This window comes from Macaca mulatta, chromosome 1, assembly GCF_049350105.2.
Source record: "Macaca mulatta isolate MMU2019108-1 chromosome 1, T2T-MMU8v2.0, whole genome shotgun sequence".
NCBI classification, from domain to species: Eukaryota; Metazoa; Chordata; class Mammalia; order Primates; family Cercopithecidae; genus Macaca; species Macaca mulatta.
In genome coordinates this window covers 168,782,407-168,802,226 of record NC_133406.1, presented here as the reverse complement: position 1 = coordinate 168,802,226, position 19,820 = coordinate 168,782,407, and the positions used below count along the sequence as shown (strand labels likewise).

Below are 19,820 nucleotides of genomic sequence, written 5' to 3'. Positions count from 1 at the left end.
CTAATTTCGATGCTATATAGCTTACTCAAGAGAAGACTCAAGATACAAAATTTCTTAACAAAAATAAAAGGAGGAAAATATTGCCAATTCATTTCATGAAAATGACATAATGTGACATTAAATATAGGCAAGAACTGTACAGGAAAAGCAATTTCACTTATAAACACAGAAAATTTTTAATTGCAACATTGGATTCATCAAGTGAATCCAGTAATGTCTATAAAAATTTTGCCTAAGCAAGTGTTCTTACCCTAGAAATGAGGAAATTATTTAACAGCTTGTAAATTTAATACTTCAATTCAGATTTAAGGTGTGTGTGTGTGTGTGTATATATATTATATATATATATTATATATATGTGTGTATATATATAATTATATATATTATATATATATATAATCATGTCAATAGACATAGTAAAACCATTATACAAAAATACTATAATTTATAACAAAAAGTTGCAAGCTAGCGATAGTTTCTTTCAAAATATGACAAAAGATACAGCAAAATTCACAATGCTCATTATCTGTAATTGTGAAATGTTAGGCATATTTCATTAAAACTGAAACAAGGTAAGGAAGTCCACTTTTTCTGTTTCACATTATAGTAGAGTTCCTAATCAGTTCAGTAAGATTTAGAAATAAGTTAAAAGGATAAGTATTAAAAGCAAAGGTGCAAACAAGTTATTGGTAATAGATAACTTGTCTTTGTAGAATATTCAAGAGAAGATAGGTACTATTAGAGTTGATAGGACAATTCAACTGGATTACAGAAAATACGTTAACTCTTCCCTCCATAAATCTATAAATGTGATACAATTACATTAAATTCCATTTTATTTAGATAATTAATAAATTCAACCTTTTATTCATATTGAAGAGTAAAGGATCAAGAGTAGCCAAGAACAATCCTAACGAAGAAAAATAAAAGAGAATAACTTATCCTTTCAAATTCTCAATGCTAATTATAAAACCCTGGGAAAAAATACAGCCTAGAATAAAACTGGCACACACAAGAAAAGTCACAGCACTCACAGAACAGACACACACAGGTTTTGAATATGATAGTGGAGTATTACAAATCAGTGTAGAAAGATTCAGTCAATGGTGCTAGGCAATTGGCTACCCTTTGGGAAAAAAAAATACAAATTAATTTGGACCTCATATGATATACATAAATAAGTTATGCATAGATTAAAAGTCCAAATATTAAAGTCAAAATTTTTAAATATTTTAATTATATAGAATTACCTTATAGTATTGAAGTAGGAAAAAGAGTAAGACATAAAACACAAGCCAGATGAAAAAGATTGGTAAATGTGACTATCTTAAATGTAAACAGGTAAACTTTGGTATATGTGAGATACCATAAACTGATTTAAATAAAGCCACACTGCAGGAGATATTCCCACAGAATTTAAACAAACAAACAAAAGATTAGTATTCTGAGTATATAAATAATTTCAACAAGTCAAAATGTTGAAAAAGGTCTACCAGTAGAAAAATGGATAAAGAATATGAATGCAAAATTTTAAAAAGGGGAAACTTTAATGGCCAATTATTTGAATTATTTGACAAGAAGTGTACCTTTACTTTTAGTCAGAAAAATTTAAATTAAAATGTCACAACTTGAAATTCATAATATTGGCAACACTTAAAAAATTAGGTAATACCAAATTGATGAGAAAATGAAAAATCATTAGTGAAAACAATATAAATCTGCAAATAATTTGAAAACAGCAAATAACACTGAAGACACACATATATCTCTACAATTTCATTTCTAAGTATTTGAATGCCCTAGAGGAAATATTTGGAAATGAAATTGTAGAGATTTGAAAGTGTGGTCCTGAATCACCGGGGAGCTTTTTACAAATACAGATGCACCCAGATTAACTAAATAAAAAGATGCAACTTAACAAGATCTGTTAATAATTTATATCTACATTAAATTTGAGAAGCATTGCCCTGGGCTAAAGCAGTGGTTCTCAATATTGAATGCACATTAGGACCACCTGAGATGTTCTCAAAATATATCAATTCATGGGCCCCACTGCTGAAAAAATTGAATTTCCATCTATACTGAAGGACTTCCCAAATGATCCATTTTGTTGTTCATCCATGGAATCCCTGTACTAGAGAAAATCTCACATATGCACAAGGAAATACATGAAAGATTATGTAGCTTCCAAAAGCAAAAATCTGAACAAATCCCAATTGACTATGTGTTTATAAAATGTTAGGTTGTATAATATAATCTTCAACTGCAGACATTCTCAAAATACAACAATTCATGGGCCCCACTCCTGAAAAAATTGAATTTCCATCTATACTGAAGAACTTCTCAAATGATCCATTTCATTGTTCAACCATGGAATCCCTGTACTAGAGAAAATCTCACATATGCACAAGGAAATACATGAAAGATTATGTAGTTTCCAAAAGCAAAAATCTGAACAAATCCTAATTGACCATGTGTTTATAAAATGTTAGGTTGTATAATATAATCTTCAACTGCAGACAAAATGAGTTTACTGGGTCCCTGTGTATCAATATCAACTATTCTGAAAAATAAAATGCTGAGTGCAAAAAGACAGTTGGGAAAGAATTGTGCAGTATGAAATTACGATACCATTTATGAAAATATATGTCAATTCTGTACTATCATTTAAAAACTAAAAGTTCAATCCTTTAGGAAAGGAGCAGTGTTTTGTTTAAAATATACTGTGAAATGCAGAGCTTCTACAATTTAGACCAGGTTGAACTTTGGGGATCATTTCAAAGACCTCATTTGGTCCCAGAGAAATGGTGCATTTCTGGGTGTACATGTAGGTCACAGATAAGCCAATCTTATGGTCATTAAAATCTAGCTTTTGCAGCAATGCTGATGCTAATGTTGTTCTCCTAACTGGATATTAACATAGTTCTATATTCTAATTTTTAACATTCAGCTGACCTGAATTCCCATCCAATCTCCTGCCCTCTCTACCACCATACACGTTCATACGATTTTCCTTCCAAGCATACAGAAGCCCCCTCTGTGTACTTTCCACTCCCATCTCAGGAGGCACTACAGAGCCTGGGTCATGTTTCAGCCATTGCAAAATGAGTCATCCTATTTACATAGCTGGCCTGGAAGAGTACAAGGTGCTTTTTAGAAAAAGATACTCTGTTAACGTGCAGCACTATCATCAACTAGGTTTTTTGTGTGTGTAATTTTGGAGGTAGTGATAGACAAATCATTTCTCTCTTTAGGAAAAAGAACTCAGAAACAGATTTTGATTTTGTGCATTTTCATCAAATTCAAATAATCTAGAAAATTGAGTGAGATCAAAAGCTACAAGAAAGGCTCAAGCGAGCTGGATGCGGCCTAGCCTGTGGTGACCAATTTTTTTGTTGTTGTTATTTTGTTTTTGTTTTCTTCACAGTGAAGAATGACTTACAATTAAGTGAAATAATTTTTCAAAGTGAATTCTGCAGCAAAAACTCCTTCCTAATTTTATCCAACGGAAAGTTTACAAACGCCTATCATCTACAGGTATTATGTTCCCTTAAGGCAGGAGTCATACTTCTTTACAATCTCTTTAGAGAGCCAGGGGTATAGATGTACAAAAAGACATCAAAAAAGAGGGAAGTAAACTGCTTAGTACCAAATAAGGGAATAAAAATTCACTTCTGGAGGAGTTGAGAGAAGCAATTTGGCCTACAGTGCTCAGAAAGACTTTTTAAAAGTTGTAAGTTTCTTTTTTTTTTTTTTTTCTTTTTTTTTTTTTTTTTGAGACGGAGTCTCGCTCTGTCGCCCAGGCTGGAGTGCAGTGGCGCGATCTCGGCTCACTGCAAGCTCCGCCTCCCGGGTTCACGCCATTCTCCTGCCTCAGCCTCCCGAGTAGCTGGGACTACAGGCGCCCACAACCGCGCCCGGCTAATTTTTTGTATTTTTAGTAGAGACGGGGTTTCACCGTGGTCTCGATCTCCTGACCTTGTGATCCGCCCGCCTCGGCCTCCCAAAGTGCTGGGATTACAGGCGTGAGCCACCGCGCCCGGCCAAAAGTTGTAAGTTTCATATAGGGGCCTGATAAAGATTACTAGGGACTTAACGGTAGGAACTATGGGTTGGTCATTTTTACAGCACATACTTACATAATTGAAGCTCATTAAATATTTGCAGATGGTGAGAGACAGGATTTGTATCATTAAAGAGGAGAAGAACTTCAGACAAGCCAGTATGGCTTGCAGAAAGACAGATGGGAATGCCAAAGGAGAGCAGGAAATATTTCTTGAATACTTAATATGTGTGAAACACTGCTACATACTTCATATCCATTACCTCATTTAGCAGTGTGCCTCTCAGTACCACACAGTCATGCTATGAATGAGGAATTATTAACCTAATTCTAAGAGAAGAAAAATCCGAGACCAAACCGACCATAAGCGGCAAGACTGGGTCTCAACCCAATACTGTTTTTCCCTAAATCTTATAGTTGGTATATTAAACATGCTGCCTGCTCACAAGGATCTAAGTTATTGAGTCATGGTAAGAAGACTCAAAATGAAAATATCCAATATGAAATCTAAGGCCACGGAATTTGGATTTAGGCTGCCCTGAAACTCTGGTGCTTACTATTTGTTTGACATTGAACAAACGACTTAAATTTTATGATCCTCTATTTCCTTCTGTAAAATTTGGATAGTTAGAGAAAATACATCATAGTGATTTGGAGGAGAGTGTATAAGGTAATAAGTATACAGAAATAGCACATTAACTGACATAAATTATGGACTTGATAAATGTGTGCTTTATAGAAGTAACATTAAATGCTGTTGGATTGAAGAACTTAAGTAGTCTTTCCTGTTTTCTTTTTTTAAGTTTCAGAATGGTTCTGAATAATGTATACATTTCTCTTAATTTATTTAGTTGTCTTTGTTTCCTTCTAAATAACATTCTCTGAGCACTGACTCCTTTTCTATGGTTAGGTAGACTGCACCATTAACTTAGTCATCAATTTTCTATTTCTGCAGATCATTTTTATTGAATATCTTTAGAAAAAACAAACAGAGCTTATATTGTTTAACCTGCATCACTGTAGTATCTAGTTGCAGAAGGTACTCACGCATAAAATCTGTATGTTTTTATCAGGGGTATCATTCCTTGCCATTAAAAACGTTTATGAGTCTTTAACATTGGCCAATAGATGGCTGATATTAAAGGACACAAAGAGCCAAATATTCTCACCCTTCCAGACCAGACACTCTCTCCTCATACAAGACGAACAGAGCACAGCCAGGTGAGGGAACATGCTGTAGAGAGCCAGCCCTCCTGAAGCTATGACTGGCTTTTTGAGAGTATCACTGATCCAGACCATTTAGAGAGTAATATCAGACTTGATGAAGCAGAGAGTCCCTACATTTAGCCTAAAGACAAACAGCAACTGAAAAAATACAGAAAAAATCTTCAAGAGAAAGTTCACGGTGAATATCCTCTTAAATGATAAATAAAAGATACAGAGGCTAAATATAAAAAAAATGACTAAAGAGTAAACAAAGAAAGTATACAAAAAAGAAAGGTGACAAAGCTAAGACATTAGGTGAAAGTAAAAAGTACAATTGCATGTAATAAAAGAACAGGATAAATAATAACTAGCATTAATTATAACTTCACTATGTACCAACAACTATTCTAAGTACTTATACATATTAAAGAATTACATCTTCACAATACTTATGTGAAACATTTTCACTCCTGTTTTGCTGATGGGGAGACCAAGGCAAACTCATTAACTTGCTCAGATCACTTAATTGTTAACTAGAGATCTAGGATTCAAACTGAGCTGATCTGAGTCTGAAACCTAATATTTTTTTCCTCCGAGGCTCTACAGGCAGAAAACAAAAACAGTTGAGCTTTATAAGACAAATATTGGATTGAAGAGGAACATATTGTGTGGAGAAACCTTAGCTTCTCACAGAGCTGAGGAAGAGTGTTGATACCTTACCCTAATAATCCCTTTAATCCCCTATTTGGTGAGTGCACCTATGAATGCATTCAAAGACTGGAGTGAAAACAGTTTATATAAGTAGCCGAAGCTACTATATTAAGACATTTACCACTCTGTATTAGTAAAATTATATCCTCACGTATCTGCCTTATTAGACTGTGAGCCTTTTGAGGGTAGGGGAAAAGATCTTGTATTGAATGGTGTGTTCTTCTTCTTTTTTTTTTTTTTTTTTGTTATACTTTACGTTCTGGGATACATGTGCAGAACGTGCAGATTTATTACGTACGTATACATGTGCCATGGTGGTTTGCTGCACTCATCAAACCATCATCTACGTTAGGTATTTCTCCTAATGCTATTCCTTCCCTACCACTGCACCCCCCGACAGGCCGCGGTGTGTGATATTCCCCTCCCTGTGTCCATGTGTTCTCACTGTTCAACTCCCACTTATGAGTGAGACTATATGGTGTTGAGTTTTCTGTTCTTGTATTAGTTTGCTGAGAATGATGGTTTCCAGCTTCATCCATGTTCCTGCAAAGGACATGAACTCATCCTTTCTAATGGCTAAATAGTATTCCATGGTGTATATGTGCCACATTTTCTTTATCCAGTCTATCATTGATGGGCATTTGGGTTGGTTCCAAGTCTTTGCTAGTGTGAATAGTGCCACAATAAACATAAGTGAACATGTGTCTTTTTGGTAGAATGATTTATAATCCTTTGGGTATATACCCAGTAATGGGATTCCTGGATCAAATGGTATTTCTGGTTCTAGATCCTTGAGAAATCGCCACACTGTCTTCCACAAGGGTTGAAATAACTTACACTCCCACCAACAGTATAAAAGTGTTCCTATTTCTCCACATCCTCTCCAGCATCTGTTGTTTCCTGACTATTTATTTATTTATTTATTTATTTATTTGAGAGAGACTCTCGCTCTGTCGCCCAGGCTGGAGTGCAGTGGCGCGATCTCGGCTCACTGCAAGCTCCTCCTCCCGGGTTCACGCCATTCTCCTGCCTCAGCCTCCCGAGTAGCTGGGACTACACGCGCCCGCCACCACTCCTGGCTAATTTTTTGCATGTTTTTAGTAAAGACGGGGTTTCACCGTGTTAGCCAGGGTGATCTCCATCTCCTGACCTCGTGATCCGCCCGCCTCAGCCTCCCAAAGTGCTGGGATTACAGGCGTGGGCCACGCGCCCAGCCACAGAAGCTGCTTAGTTTAATTAGATCCCATTTGTCAATTTTGGCTTTTGTTGTCATTGCTTTTGGTGTTTTGATCATGAAGTCTTTGCCCATGCCTATGTCCTGAATGGTATTGCCTAGGTTTTCTTCTAGGGTTTGTATGGTTTTAGTTCTTAAGTTTATTATTTGCAGAACGCCTGACATACTGTAAGTGCTCAAAAATCCTAGTTTGTCCCTCTCCTCATCCTTCTTCCTTATCCCTGTAACATACTGTTCATGTCCTCATATTCTACTTTCAATCAAAATTATTTGTTTTCTTTCCACATGGTAGCCTCTGTGCACTTATGCTTTGCCTTCGTCTTTATTAAGAGAGGCCTCTGTTCCCATCCAGCCTCATCCCTTCTCTTGAGCACTAAGCCTTTAACTACTGAAGGGCTCCATTTCACTACTCCTCCCATTCTCTCCCACATCATCCAGTGTTTCACCTTTATTAGATCATTCCCATAGCATGTATTATAGTTCCTCAATCTTTAATAAAAAATAAACAGAAACAGAAAAACAACAAAAGAGCTCTTGAGCAATCTTTTCTGTTTACTGCCTCATTTTACAATAAAATGCCTCAAAACAGTGTTTGTAGTCATCATATAATTTTCTCTTGATTTCTTTCTAATTGCACTTTCACCACTACTACTTCCTGCAACTACCTTCTTTCCTACCATCCCACAAAGAAGCACATTACTTAAACCAGTGACCGGTTCTCAGCTCTCATCTTACTTAGTGTATTACTCAACGTTTAGAATAATTGATCATTTTGTTCCCCTTGAAACATTTTCTCCGCTTTTCTGCACATCACACTCTCCTGGTTTTCTACTAACCTTTACTGGCCTCTCTTTGGCAGTCAGCTCTGAAGGTTTTTTTCCCTTGTCTCACTAGTCTCCTGATGTTAGAGCATCTCAAGCATAGATTGTTGGACCTCCTTTTATCTACATTACTGCTTTAGCGAGTCCATCACATTTTATGGTCTGAAATACCAACTAAAAAGTCAACAACTCTTCCCTGAATTGTAGACACAGATCTCCCTCATTTCTTTTCTTTGGGTTCAAGATTAGATGTACAATTCTCTGCTCAGTATCTTCACATGGTTGTCTGGTACATATCTCAACATGTCTAATGAAAACTCTTGTTATTTCCACTCAAACTATCTATCATGTCAGCCTTTCTTATCTCAGTTAATCATAACTAGTTTTTCCAATTTGCTCAAACCAAAATCCTTGAAATCACCCTCGGTTTCCTTCTTATTCTCACACTCCACATCTATTATCCGAAAATCTATTTGTCTCTAACTTTAGAGCCTCCTAACTTCTCCTGCTGTTGTCCATGTCCCAGGCAATCAGTTCTCAACACAGAAGTCACAGTAATTCTAATAAAATAAATCAGATTGCATTGCTTTTCTGCTCAAACACTCTAATAGTTTCTTATCTGTTATGTACTGCATTCTGTTGTTAGCAGAAATAAGGACATGAAAGGTGATTGTGATGAGGGTTCTGAAAGAAAAAGGGAAGACAGTAGTGCAATCTATCATTATTTTAGAAAACATGTATATCGTTAACATCATGTTAGTGGAAATATGAACACTAAAGATGCTCTGGTAGGGTCTCAGATGAAAATGAGGAACATGTTATCAGAGATTGAAAGAAAAATGGTCCATGCTATGAAGTGGCAAAAACTTGGCTGAATTATGTTCTAGTGTTTTGTGGAAGGTAGAGCTGAAAAACAATAAACTTAGATATTTAGCTGAAAAGATTGCTAAGCAAAATGTTGAAGGTGCAGCTTGGATTTTCCTTACTGCTTATGATAAAATGAGAAAGGAGAGAAATAAACAGAAGAAGAAATTATTAACAGAAAAAAAAAAAAACCCAGAACTTAAAGATTTAGAGAATTATCAGTTTACACGTACTGCAAAAAAATGAGAAAGTGTGTTCTGGAAGGGACAGCAAAGGTATGGCTAAACAAGTACTCCATAAAGAGATTGCCCCTGGATTTAATCAGCTATCTCTCCAGTAGCCAGCACAGGAAAAAAGAACTATTCATATGCGAACATGCTTTATCCTTCAAAAAAAGAAAGCATGACCTTGAAGGTAATTCAGCCATCATCAGAGCTCCCACTTGCACCACAGGCCCACAGCATACATGCCCAGGAAGCAAGATTGTTTACTTCTCAGAGAGGGTGGGGCCACCTCCTAGATTTCTGTCCCTTAAAGAGTCATGGGGGCAGGATAATGCTTAAGGCTATGGAGGTGATGCTGCTGCCTTGTTCGGCCTGGAGAGCAGAGCATCTGGCCAAAGAGGAGTATTCTTAAGCCTTAAGATCTAATAAAATGCCTCGATAGGTTTTAGAATGGCTTAGGACTCATCAGGTCTTTCTTCTTTCTGATTTCTCTCTCTTGGAATGGGAATGTTTATCTTATTCTCAATCCACTGTTGTAATTTTAACACACATAACTAGTCTTGTTTCACAGGTTCATAGCTGGCAAGGAACTTTGCCTCAGGATGAGGCATACCTCTTGACTCACCTATATTCTATTTAGATGATATTTAGATGAAACTTTGGACTTGAAATTTATGCCGAAATGGGTTAAGACTTTTGGTGCTGTTAGCAAGGGGTGAATATATTGCAAGTGAGGACATGAATTTGGGGAAGTGGGACAGAGGTAAGAATTTTATGGGCCAAATTGTGTTCCCCCAAATTATATGTTGAAATCCTAACCTCCAATGTGACTTTGAGGGTTTGTAGACAGGGCCTTTAGGGAGGTAACTCACGTTAAATGAGGTCATCATGGTTGGCCCGTAATCTAATATGACTGATGTCCTTATAATAAGAGGCAGAGACATCAGACCTCTCTTTCTTTCTGCATACACACAGAAAAATGGCCATGGGAGGACACAACCAGAATGTGGCTATATATGAGTCAGGAAGACAGATACCACCAGAAACCATCCCTGATAGCACCTTGATCATGAAGTTTCATAAAAATAAATATATTTTGTTAAGTTGCTCAGTCTTTGGTATTCTGTTATGGCAGCTCAAGCAGAATAATATACCATCACATTCAGAGCCAGCGGTATAGTCTGTCCAGTGGCTGACAGTGGCCTTCCTCTCTATATCCTGTTGTTTTTCCAATATAATGTATTACTATTTTTCTATCAGCTCCATTGGTTCCTTACTCTTTGGCATTCCCATGGCTCAGGGCCTATAACTTGCAGTTCCATTTATCTGGACTCTCCCTCCAGATATATGCATAGCTTTTTCCCTGTACTTCTTTTAATTCTTTGTCCAAATATAACCTTGTCAAAAATGATTTCCTTGAACATTCTGCTTACAAATTTTACCTTCCTACCTTTCTTGATAAAAAAAAGTCTTCATGGAACCTGCCACCTTCTGACATATTATATAAATTACTTATACATTTTGTTTCTTGTCCCTTCTTACTAAAACCAAAGTTCCTTGAATAGAAATTTTTGTCAATCTTGGTCACTGTTCACTTCAGTGCCTAGAATAGATTCTGTCAGATAATAAATGTTTAATAAGCATTTGTTAAATTAATGGAAATGTATTTATATTTTCTTCTCTGCTAGTCAAAGAGTAATGACCTTCATATTTGTACTTCTAAGGCCTCTATGGTAAATATAAAATATTTAATACTTTCATTAAATATTTTTATTAAATATGAATAGAATAATAACAAAATAATAAATCAAGGTTGACAACAGGGAGAGAAATCAGGGGTCTAGTATACAACCCTACCATTTATTTCATTTCTGACATTTATATAAAGTTGTTATTCTGTGTAACATTTGGACATAATTGCTAGGAATATGACACTTATCTTAGGCTGTGTTTGTTTTTTCACGTGTTATAAACTTGATAATAAACAGCAATAACAGGTCCTGTTGCCAAGCTTGCCAACTAACGTGAATGTTGCAAGGTGAATAAATTAGTGAGAACAGATGTCATGCATGCAATACAGTTCTAAGAGATCTGCTGGCCATGGTCCAGTAGCTGGCCTCTAAGTACAGACTGCATACATAGATACCATCCAGTTTAGGTTCACATGTGGAATCACAGAGATGTCTTTGCACTGTTTTTGAATATCACTTTCAAGGATAATAATACACCAACATAATTTTTGAGATAATTGGAATGTTGTATTCAGCTAGGTATTTCATTGCAAGCTCATTACAGTTTGCAAACAATATTTACAATTTCTCATAGTTCTTTTGTTAAATGCTTAACTACTTGCCTGCTGTAATGTATAACAGGCAAAGAATTGAAATGCATGTGCACCTGGTTTATTTTAATAGCAAATTTTTATTCATGTTCTCAGTAATAGGCGTAGGAAAAGCAAACAGAAATTAAGTGGTTAATGAAAAAATAATGACTATGGAAAATTTGCTTTTGCAACTGCTTAAGTTCTCATTATCCAAATAAAAATGATTGAAAATAATCTCAAAATGAAGTAAGGATTTCAATCTATTACCTTTCTTAACATCTGCCACACGTTTACCAAGAAATTCCCATTATTATTTCTAAAATTAAGCAATATCTAACTCAAGAATCTGAATATTGCAGTGGGCAATAAATGCAAAGTGTATTATGAAAACCATGTCACAATAAACAAAACCTCTGCTTTTTCCATTGGACAGGTTAGTTCCCTGGCCAATACCTTTTTAATCAACTGTTGATTTGTTCTGACCATGAAGATATATTAAAGCTATATTAAAATTTTTAAGAAAATATACTATAAATTATTTAAAAATCTAGCTCCTGAAGTTAAGCACCATTTGAATTTTTAAAATTATCTTAAAGTTCTGTCTTTCATACTGTAGTTGGAATCCTTGTAAAGCCCTGTGATAACAAAGGTTTTTAATACTGTAGTATAAAAAAGTATCAAATGAGTGTGTAGGTCTATAAAAAGTAAGAAATAATTTCAACTCAAAATCCTTTTGAAAATTCCTCCTACCCACCATTGTTAAAAAAAAAAAAATCTAGCATGTATTTTTCTTACTTTACCTACAGGTTCTTGATGTCAGAGTCATAAACTGGTTCAGGAAATTGTTATAATATAGGCAAAACTTCATACTAATGAAGAAATTATTATTTTCCCAAAATTGTGGTAAGCTATTTGTATACATTATTCCATCTAATACTTACAATGGCCGTATAAGGCAATAATCTTATCTCTAATAAAATGTTAAAAAGTGGGTAATCTCCCCAAGTGTTGAGACCAGTACATGTCAGATAAGGCCTCAGACTTACCTGAAATGAAATTGTCTTTTGGCACTAATAACTTTTAATCCCCATCCTACATCCTAGCATACCACATAAACTTAAGTACTGCACAGACATATCCATCTGTTTTTAAAATAAATGCTGTATGGGACATTTTAAGAGTAATTAGAAAGAATTTCATATTGTTTTTGTGCAATAAAGCACTGAAATATGACTAAAAAGACTTACAATTTAAAATGCAAACTTCCATCATTTATGGACAGAGAAACTGAACATTTTATGTAATAGATAAAAGAGAAGTCAATCAAATAAACAACAACAAAAAATAACAGTGAAACACCCTGAAAAAAGACTGATCAAAAGTATATACAGACAGAAATTACAATGGCCAAAAGTAGAAATAGAAGAAAGTGATACTACATTCCAAATCTAATGATTTAATGAATTCCTCTTGAAGAGGAACTGAGGTTAATGGAAATTGTTCATGCTTAATTTAGCTGCATACAATGCTCTGATTTTTTATTTTATTTGGATTTAGCCTCACTTTACGCTTTTTCTGCATTTACGAAGTCTAAGGTAACAAACCATTTCAATTTTTTTTTTTTACATCAACATTTCAACCCAGGAGATAAAACTGAGGACTGAAAATACAATTCCAAAATTTGGAGGGGACAAATCCAGTGAGGAGTTTCTTACTGAAGTTTATTCTTACTTCCTACCTGAGTAACTTTCACACTACAACAGCTCATCTGTAACTGAGAGGGAAACAGTGAGTACCTCCAAAAAAGCTTTCTAAGCAGATTCTTTTGTATTTACTTCTGTTTTCATAAATATAAAAACGCATAAAAAAGAGATTGGTCATATATTTTCCACTCTCCAAGAAAATATCTACTATCTCATTCTTATACCTACACACATATTTTATCCTTTAACAGATTTTTAAAATATCATTTATTTATGTCCAACAGTAAATAACTGAAATGAGAGGACAATAAGAACAGCTATTGGTCCCTAATGTATAAAATGGCACATGATATCATACAACTTTTTGCAAGAAAAAGTAAAACATACCAATCCCTCCCCCAGGATCACCACCACCAAACACCAAAGAGTTGTAACTCTTAGGAGGGAAAAATCACTCTGAAATCATTTTAAACATGAGGAACTGAATCCAATCAAAAGAGAAGAAATACATGTTCCATGAGTTTTCAAATTTTATGAATTTCACTATCACTTTAAATTCTTCAGTAGCTACTATGGATTTTTCAGGTTCTGTTTTGAATAACTCAAAATAGTCTCTCGCCCTCCTATAGGCATGCACGGTGGAGATGAAAACAAATATTTTTGAGTGCTAACTGTGATTTAAATATATTATTCATTTCTCACAGTCATTATGCCAGGTAAATATTTTCCCTGTTTTACAGATGAAGTAAGCCTGAGAAGAGAGGTTTGGGAGCCTGTCAGTCCCACAGCTGGTTCAGGCCTACAAGTATATTCCACACATGTAGCTCAAAAGAGTCTTTATTATACTTCTTACCATAGCTGCATGATTTTTGAATAAACAAAAGAACGTACTTCACCTGCTCTGCAATCCAAGGTAATACTAGTTCTGAACTTCTAAAAGCAGTAACGTGAAAAGGAATAGGATTTGTTGCATAAAATCTTCCCCCAGCTCCTTGTTACATATTGTTATTTCAGAAAAAAAAAAAAAAAAAGAAAATGAGAGATTTTTTTTTCACAGTGGTAGACACCCAAAAAAGAATATGTGATTTTCCTCCTCTTAAACTATCTAAAGCTTCTAAATCAATGCATACCAACATAGCTCAAAGTAAACATAAATGACACTAACAAGACTTGTCTATCTGTAGCTTATTTTCTATATATGGCAATTCATCACTGGCTAGCAAAACCTAATAAGAGTGTGTGTATTTGGTTTTATTTTTCCATTTACATGATTAGATCCTTAGTTGCACTGTGATTGAGAAGCATCCTTTTAAAGTGCTTTACTTATTGCTTATTAAACATGTATCTCCATGTGTGCAAAAGCAGCATGGGTGGGGGGCACTGATAAGTGATGGATACACAGGAAAGAAAATGACTATCCCTCCATTCATTGTTTCCAATTAATTTGTGTTGCAAAAGAGTGTGTGCCCTTGTGGAAAGTGGTGCTTCTCTGAGGTTTTGATTAACCTGCATCATAACACTTCTCCCATCATCATTACACAAGGCAGTTAAGTAAACAGACATAATAGGCCTTGGTCTCGTCTTTAGAAATTTACTGCCGTGGAAATTCAGCTAGCTATCTCCTTTATCTTGCTTTTCAAAGAGTGATTTAAGTGCCACCCACATGGTGAAGCAACAGTAAGCTAAGTTGCCACAATCATTTATTCACAAAATATTTCTTGTGTGTCATCTATTTCTTAGGCTTTGTATTAGGCACTGGGGTTATAAAAGTAAATCAAGTATGCCCTTCAAGTTTTTGCAAAGTAATGAATACAGATGATCAAAAAGGACTAATTAAACAACCACAATCTAAAAATCCTTTACTTTATCAAAGGTATCCATAGAAATAATGGATAAAAGTAAACAAATAAGAATGTCTCTACTAACTATTCTCTGAGTTCATAGTATTATTATATAGGGCATACAACTTCCTGACAAAATGAAGCTAACATGTCCTGTGTGTGTGTGTGTGTGTGTGTGTGTGTGTGTGTGTGTGAGAGAGTGGATGGGTGGGTGCGTGCACATGCGCGCGCGTGTGTGTGTGTGCATGTGCACACGTAGTAATTCACAAGCTCAACATTCTAAAGTGACTCCAGTGTCACTTGGTTACAAGTACATGAAATTAATATATGATTTCTGAAAGTCTTACCAACCTGTGATCCTAACAGACAAATTGCTTTAAGCGAGTCAAGGAAAAAACACAAAAGTTTTGCATGAAGGGAAACTAAAACCATCTCAGACAAATGGTAATTGTCTCTTAAAAGATTTTCAAAAGATTTTTATTATCGGTGAACTGCAATGGTTGATCCAGATGAAGTTGATTGTGAACGATGAGCTGATTATGTTGGAGGAAATAATATATTATCATTTATTCAAGCTAGCAATCTCTGGGTGCACAATCTGCACTCTGGATTACCTAGCAATGGCAGACAGCAGAGCAGCTTTGGGGTAAGGAAGAGGTTAAGCTGGACTTAACTTATGCTTTGGTTAAGCTTTCCTTTGTGTTCCAGGACTTAATGGCTACTTTCCTACTCATTTCAAATTATTTAAAAAGTGTCTAATTATACAGTAATAACATTTTTGAAATCATGGTTTTTCTTTTACACAGAGAATGGAATTGACAGGATGGTGCGCTTCCCCTACACGATCTACAGTATTCATTCGAGCCACTAGCCTTACAGTAAATCTTGCAATTTTCCAGTCAGATAATCTAATCATCACCATGAGTAGAACTGAAAGAGTATTAATACTGTATGCCATATCAAATGTACAATATTGAAACACATTAAAAGCTTTTTAATGAGTTTACTGAAAGGCAATATTGTTTAAAATTTGTCAAATTTGTTGATATGGTTTGGATTTGTATCTCCTCCCAAACCTCATGTCGAATTATAATCCCCACTGTTGGAGGAGAAACTTGGTGGGAGGTTGTTCCCCTCCCTGTGTCCATGTGTTCTCATTGTTTAGCTCCCACTTGTAACTGAGAATATGCAGTGTTTGGTTTTCTGTTTCTGTGTTAGTTTGCTGACAATAATGGCTTTCAGCTCCATCCATGCCCCTGCAAAGGACATGAATTCATTCTTTTTTATGGCTGTACAATATTCCATGGTGTATATGTACTACATTTTCTTTATCCAGTCTACCATTGATGGGCATCTGGGTTGATTCCATGCCTTTACTATTGTGAATAGTGCTGCAATGAGCATACATGTGCATGTATCTTTATAATAGAGTCATTTATATTCCTTTGGGTATATACCCAGTAATGGGATTGCTGGATCAAATGGTATTTCTGGTTCTAGGTCTTTGAGGAATTGTTACACTGTCTTCCACAATGGCTGAACTAATTTACATTCCCACCAACAGTGTAAAAGCATTCCTATTTCTCCACAGCCTTGGGAGCAGCTGTTGTTTCTTGACTTTTTAATAATCACCATTCTGACTGGTGTGAGATGGTATCTTATTTTGGTTTTGATTTGCATTTTTCTAATGATCAGTGATGTTGCACTTCTTTTCAATGTTTGTGGGCTGCATGAACGTCTTCTTTTGAGAAGTGTCTATTCGTGTCCTTTGCTCATTTTTTAATGGAGTTGTGTTTTTGTTATGCTTTTTCTAGTAAATTTGTTTAAAGTCCTTGTAGATCCCAGATATTAGATCTTTGTCAGATGGAGAGATTGCAAAAATTTTCTCCCATTCTGTAGATTGTCTGTTCACTCTGATGATAGTTTATTTTGTTGGGCTCTTTAGTTTAATTAGATCCCATTTGCTGAGCTCTTTAGTGTAATTATATCACATGTGTCAAATTTTGCTTTTGTTGCAATTGCCTTAGGTGTTTTCATAATGAAATCTTTGCCATACCTATGTCCTGAATTGTATTGCCTAGATTTACTTCTAGGATTTTAATAAATTTGGACTTCACATTTAAGTCTTTAATCCATCTTGAGTTAATTTTTGTATAAGGTGTATGGAAGGAGTCCAGTTTCAATTTTCTGTATATGGCTAGCCAGTTTTCCCAGCACTACTAATTAGAGAATCCTTTCCCCATTGCTTCTTTTTGTTAGGTTTGTTGAAGATCAGATGGTCGTAGATGTGCAGTCTTCTTTCTGAGTTCTCTATTCTGTTGCATTGGTCTATGTGTCTGTTTTTGTACCAGTACCATGCTGTTTTGGTTACTGTAGCCTTATAGGATAGTTTGAAGTCAAATAGCATGATGCTTCTAGCTTTTTTTCTTTTTGTTTAGGGTTGTCTTCCCTATATCAGCTCTTTTTTGTGTTCCATAAGAATTTTAAAGTAGTTTTTTTTTTTTTCTAATTCTGTGAAGAATGTCAATGGTAGTTTAATGGGAATGGCATTGAATCTATAAATTCTTTTGGAAACTATGGCCATTTTCATGATATTGATTCTTCCTATATATGAGCATGGAATGTTCTTCCATTTGTTTGTGTCCTCTCTGATTTCCTTGAGAAGTAGTTTGTAGTCCTTGAAGAGGTCCTTCACTTCTCTTGTTAGCTGTATTCCTAGGTATTTCATTCTCTTTACAGCAATTGTGAATGGGAGTTCATTCAATATCTGACTTTCTCCTTGTCTATTGTTGGTGTATAGGGATGCTTGTGATTTTTGCACATTGATTTTGTATCCTGAAATTTGCTGAATTTGTTTAACAGCTTAAGAAGCTTCCAGGCTGAGACTATGCGGTTTTTAGATACAGCATCATGTGATCTGCAAACAGAGACCATTTGACTCCCTCCTTTCCTATTTGAATACACTTTATTTCTTTCTCTTGCCTGATTGCCCTTACCAGAACTTCCAATACTATGTGGTGTAGTGGTGAGAGAGGACATCCTTGTCTTGTGCCAGTCTTCAAGGGGAATGTTTCTAGCTTTTGCCCATTCAGTATGATATTGGCTGTGGATTTGTCATGAATGTCTCTTAATATTTTGAGGACTATTCCATCAATACCTAGATTATTGAGAGTTTTTTAATTGAAGGGATGTTGAATTTTATAAAAGGTCTTTTCTGCGTCTATTAAGATAATCATGTGGTTTTTGTCTTTAGTTCTGTTTATTGATTTGTGTGTGCCGAAACAGCCTTGTGTCCTGGGGATGAAGCTGACTTGATCATGGTGAATAAGCTTTTTTATGTGTTGCTGGATTCAGTTTGCAAGTATTTTACTGAAGATTTTTGCATTGATGTTCATCAGGGATATTGGTCTGAAGTTTTCTTTTTTTGTTGTGTTTCTGTCAGGTTTTGGTATCAGGGTGATGCTTGCCTCATAAAATGAGTTAGAGAGAAGTCCCTTCTTTTCAATTTTTTGGAATAGTTTCAGAAAAAGTGATACCAGCTCCTCTTTGTACCTCTGGTAGAATTCAGCCATAAATCTGTCTGGTCCAGGACAATTTTTGGTTGGCAGTCTATTTATTACTGTCTGAATTTCAGAACTTATTATTGGTTTATTCAGGGATTCAACTTCTTTCTGGTTCAGCCTTGGGAGGGTGTATGTATCCAGCAAATTATCTATTTCTACTAGATTTTCCAGTTTATTTGCATAGAAGTGTTTATAGTATTATCGGATGGTTGTTTGCATTTTTGGGGGATCAGTGGTGATATCCCCTTTATCACTTTTTATTGTGTCTATTTGATGCTTCTCTTTTTTCTTCTTTATTAGTCTAGCTAGCAGTCTATTTTATTAATTTTTTCAAACAACTAGCTCCTGGCTTCATTGATTCTTTTGAAAGATTTTTGTGTCACTGTCTCCTTCAGTTCCACTCTGATCTTGGTTATTTCTTGTCTTCCGCTAGCTTTGAAGTTTGTTTGCTCTTGGTTCTCCAGTTATTTTAGTTGTAACATCAGGGTGTCAATTTGAGATCTTTTTAGCTTTTTGATGTGGGCAGTTGGTGCTATTAATTTCCGTCTTAACACTGCTTTAGCTGCACACCAGAGATTCCAATATGTTGTCTCTTTGCTCTCATTGGTTTCAAAGAACTTACTGATTTCTGCCTTAATTTCATTATTTACCCAGGAGTCATTCAGGAGTAGGTTGTTCAATTTCCATGTAGTTGTGTGGTTTTGAGTAAGTTTCTTAATCGTGAGCTCTAATTTGATTGTGCTATGGCCTGAGAAACTGTTTGTTGTGATTTCAGTTCTTTTGCATTTGCTGAGGAGTGTTTTACTTCCGCTTACGTGATTGATTTTAGAGTAAGTGCCATGTGTTGATGAGAAGGACTTATATTCTGTTGTTTTGGGTTGGAGAGTTCTGTAGATCTGTATCAGGTCGACTTGATCCAGGGCTGAGGTCAAGTCCTAAATATCCTTGTTAATTTTCTGTCTCAATTATCTGTCTAATATTGGCAATAGCGTATTAAAATCTCCCACTATTGTTGTGTGGGAATCTAAGTCTCTTTTTAGGGCTCTAAAAACTTGTTTTATGAATCTGGGTGCTGCTGTATTGAGTGTATATATATTTAGGTTACTTAGTTCTTCTTGTTGAATTGATCTCTTTACCATTATGTATTGCCCTTCCCAAAGTTCTTTTTACTATATAACACTGACTGCCAAATATTCTAAGTTTTAAGATTCTGATTAGTAGTATCTCCCTTCCTTTCAGGTACAGAGGAAACAATTCTCTAGCCAAA

General features: G+C 35.4%; 1 protein-coding gene and 2 long non-coding RNA genes across 3 annotated transcripts in view; 1 reads left to right on the top strand and 2 right to left on the bottom strand.

Annotated features, from left to right (window-relative positions):
- Nucleotides 1-19,820, bottom strand: part of NEGR1 (neuronal growth regulator 1) — an 885,521-nt gene that overhangs the window by 400,552 nt on the left and 465,149 nt on the right.
- LOC144332851 (uncharacterized) overlaps nt 1-19,820 on the top strand; it is an 82,672-nt gene that overhangs the window by 7,893 nt on the left and 54,959 nt on the right. The window lies entirely within an intron of this gene.
- LOC144332852 (uncharacterized) lies at nt 819-19,186 on the bottom strand. The gene is made up of 3 exons (XR_013401043.1): nt 19,176-19,186; nt 5,233-5,449; nt 819-1,126 (listed from the first exon to the last, which is right to left on the bottom strand). It is a non-coding gene; the product is annotated as an uncharacterized LOC144332852 (long non-coding RNA).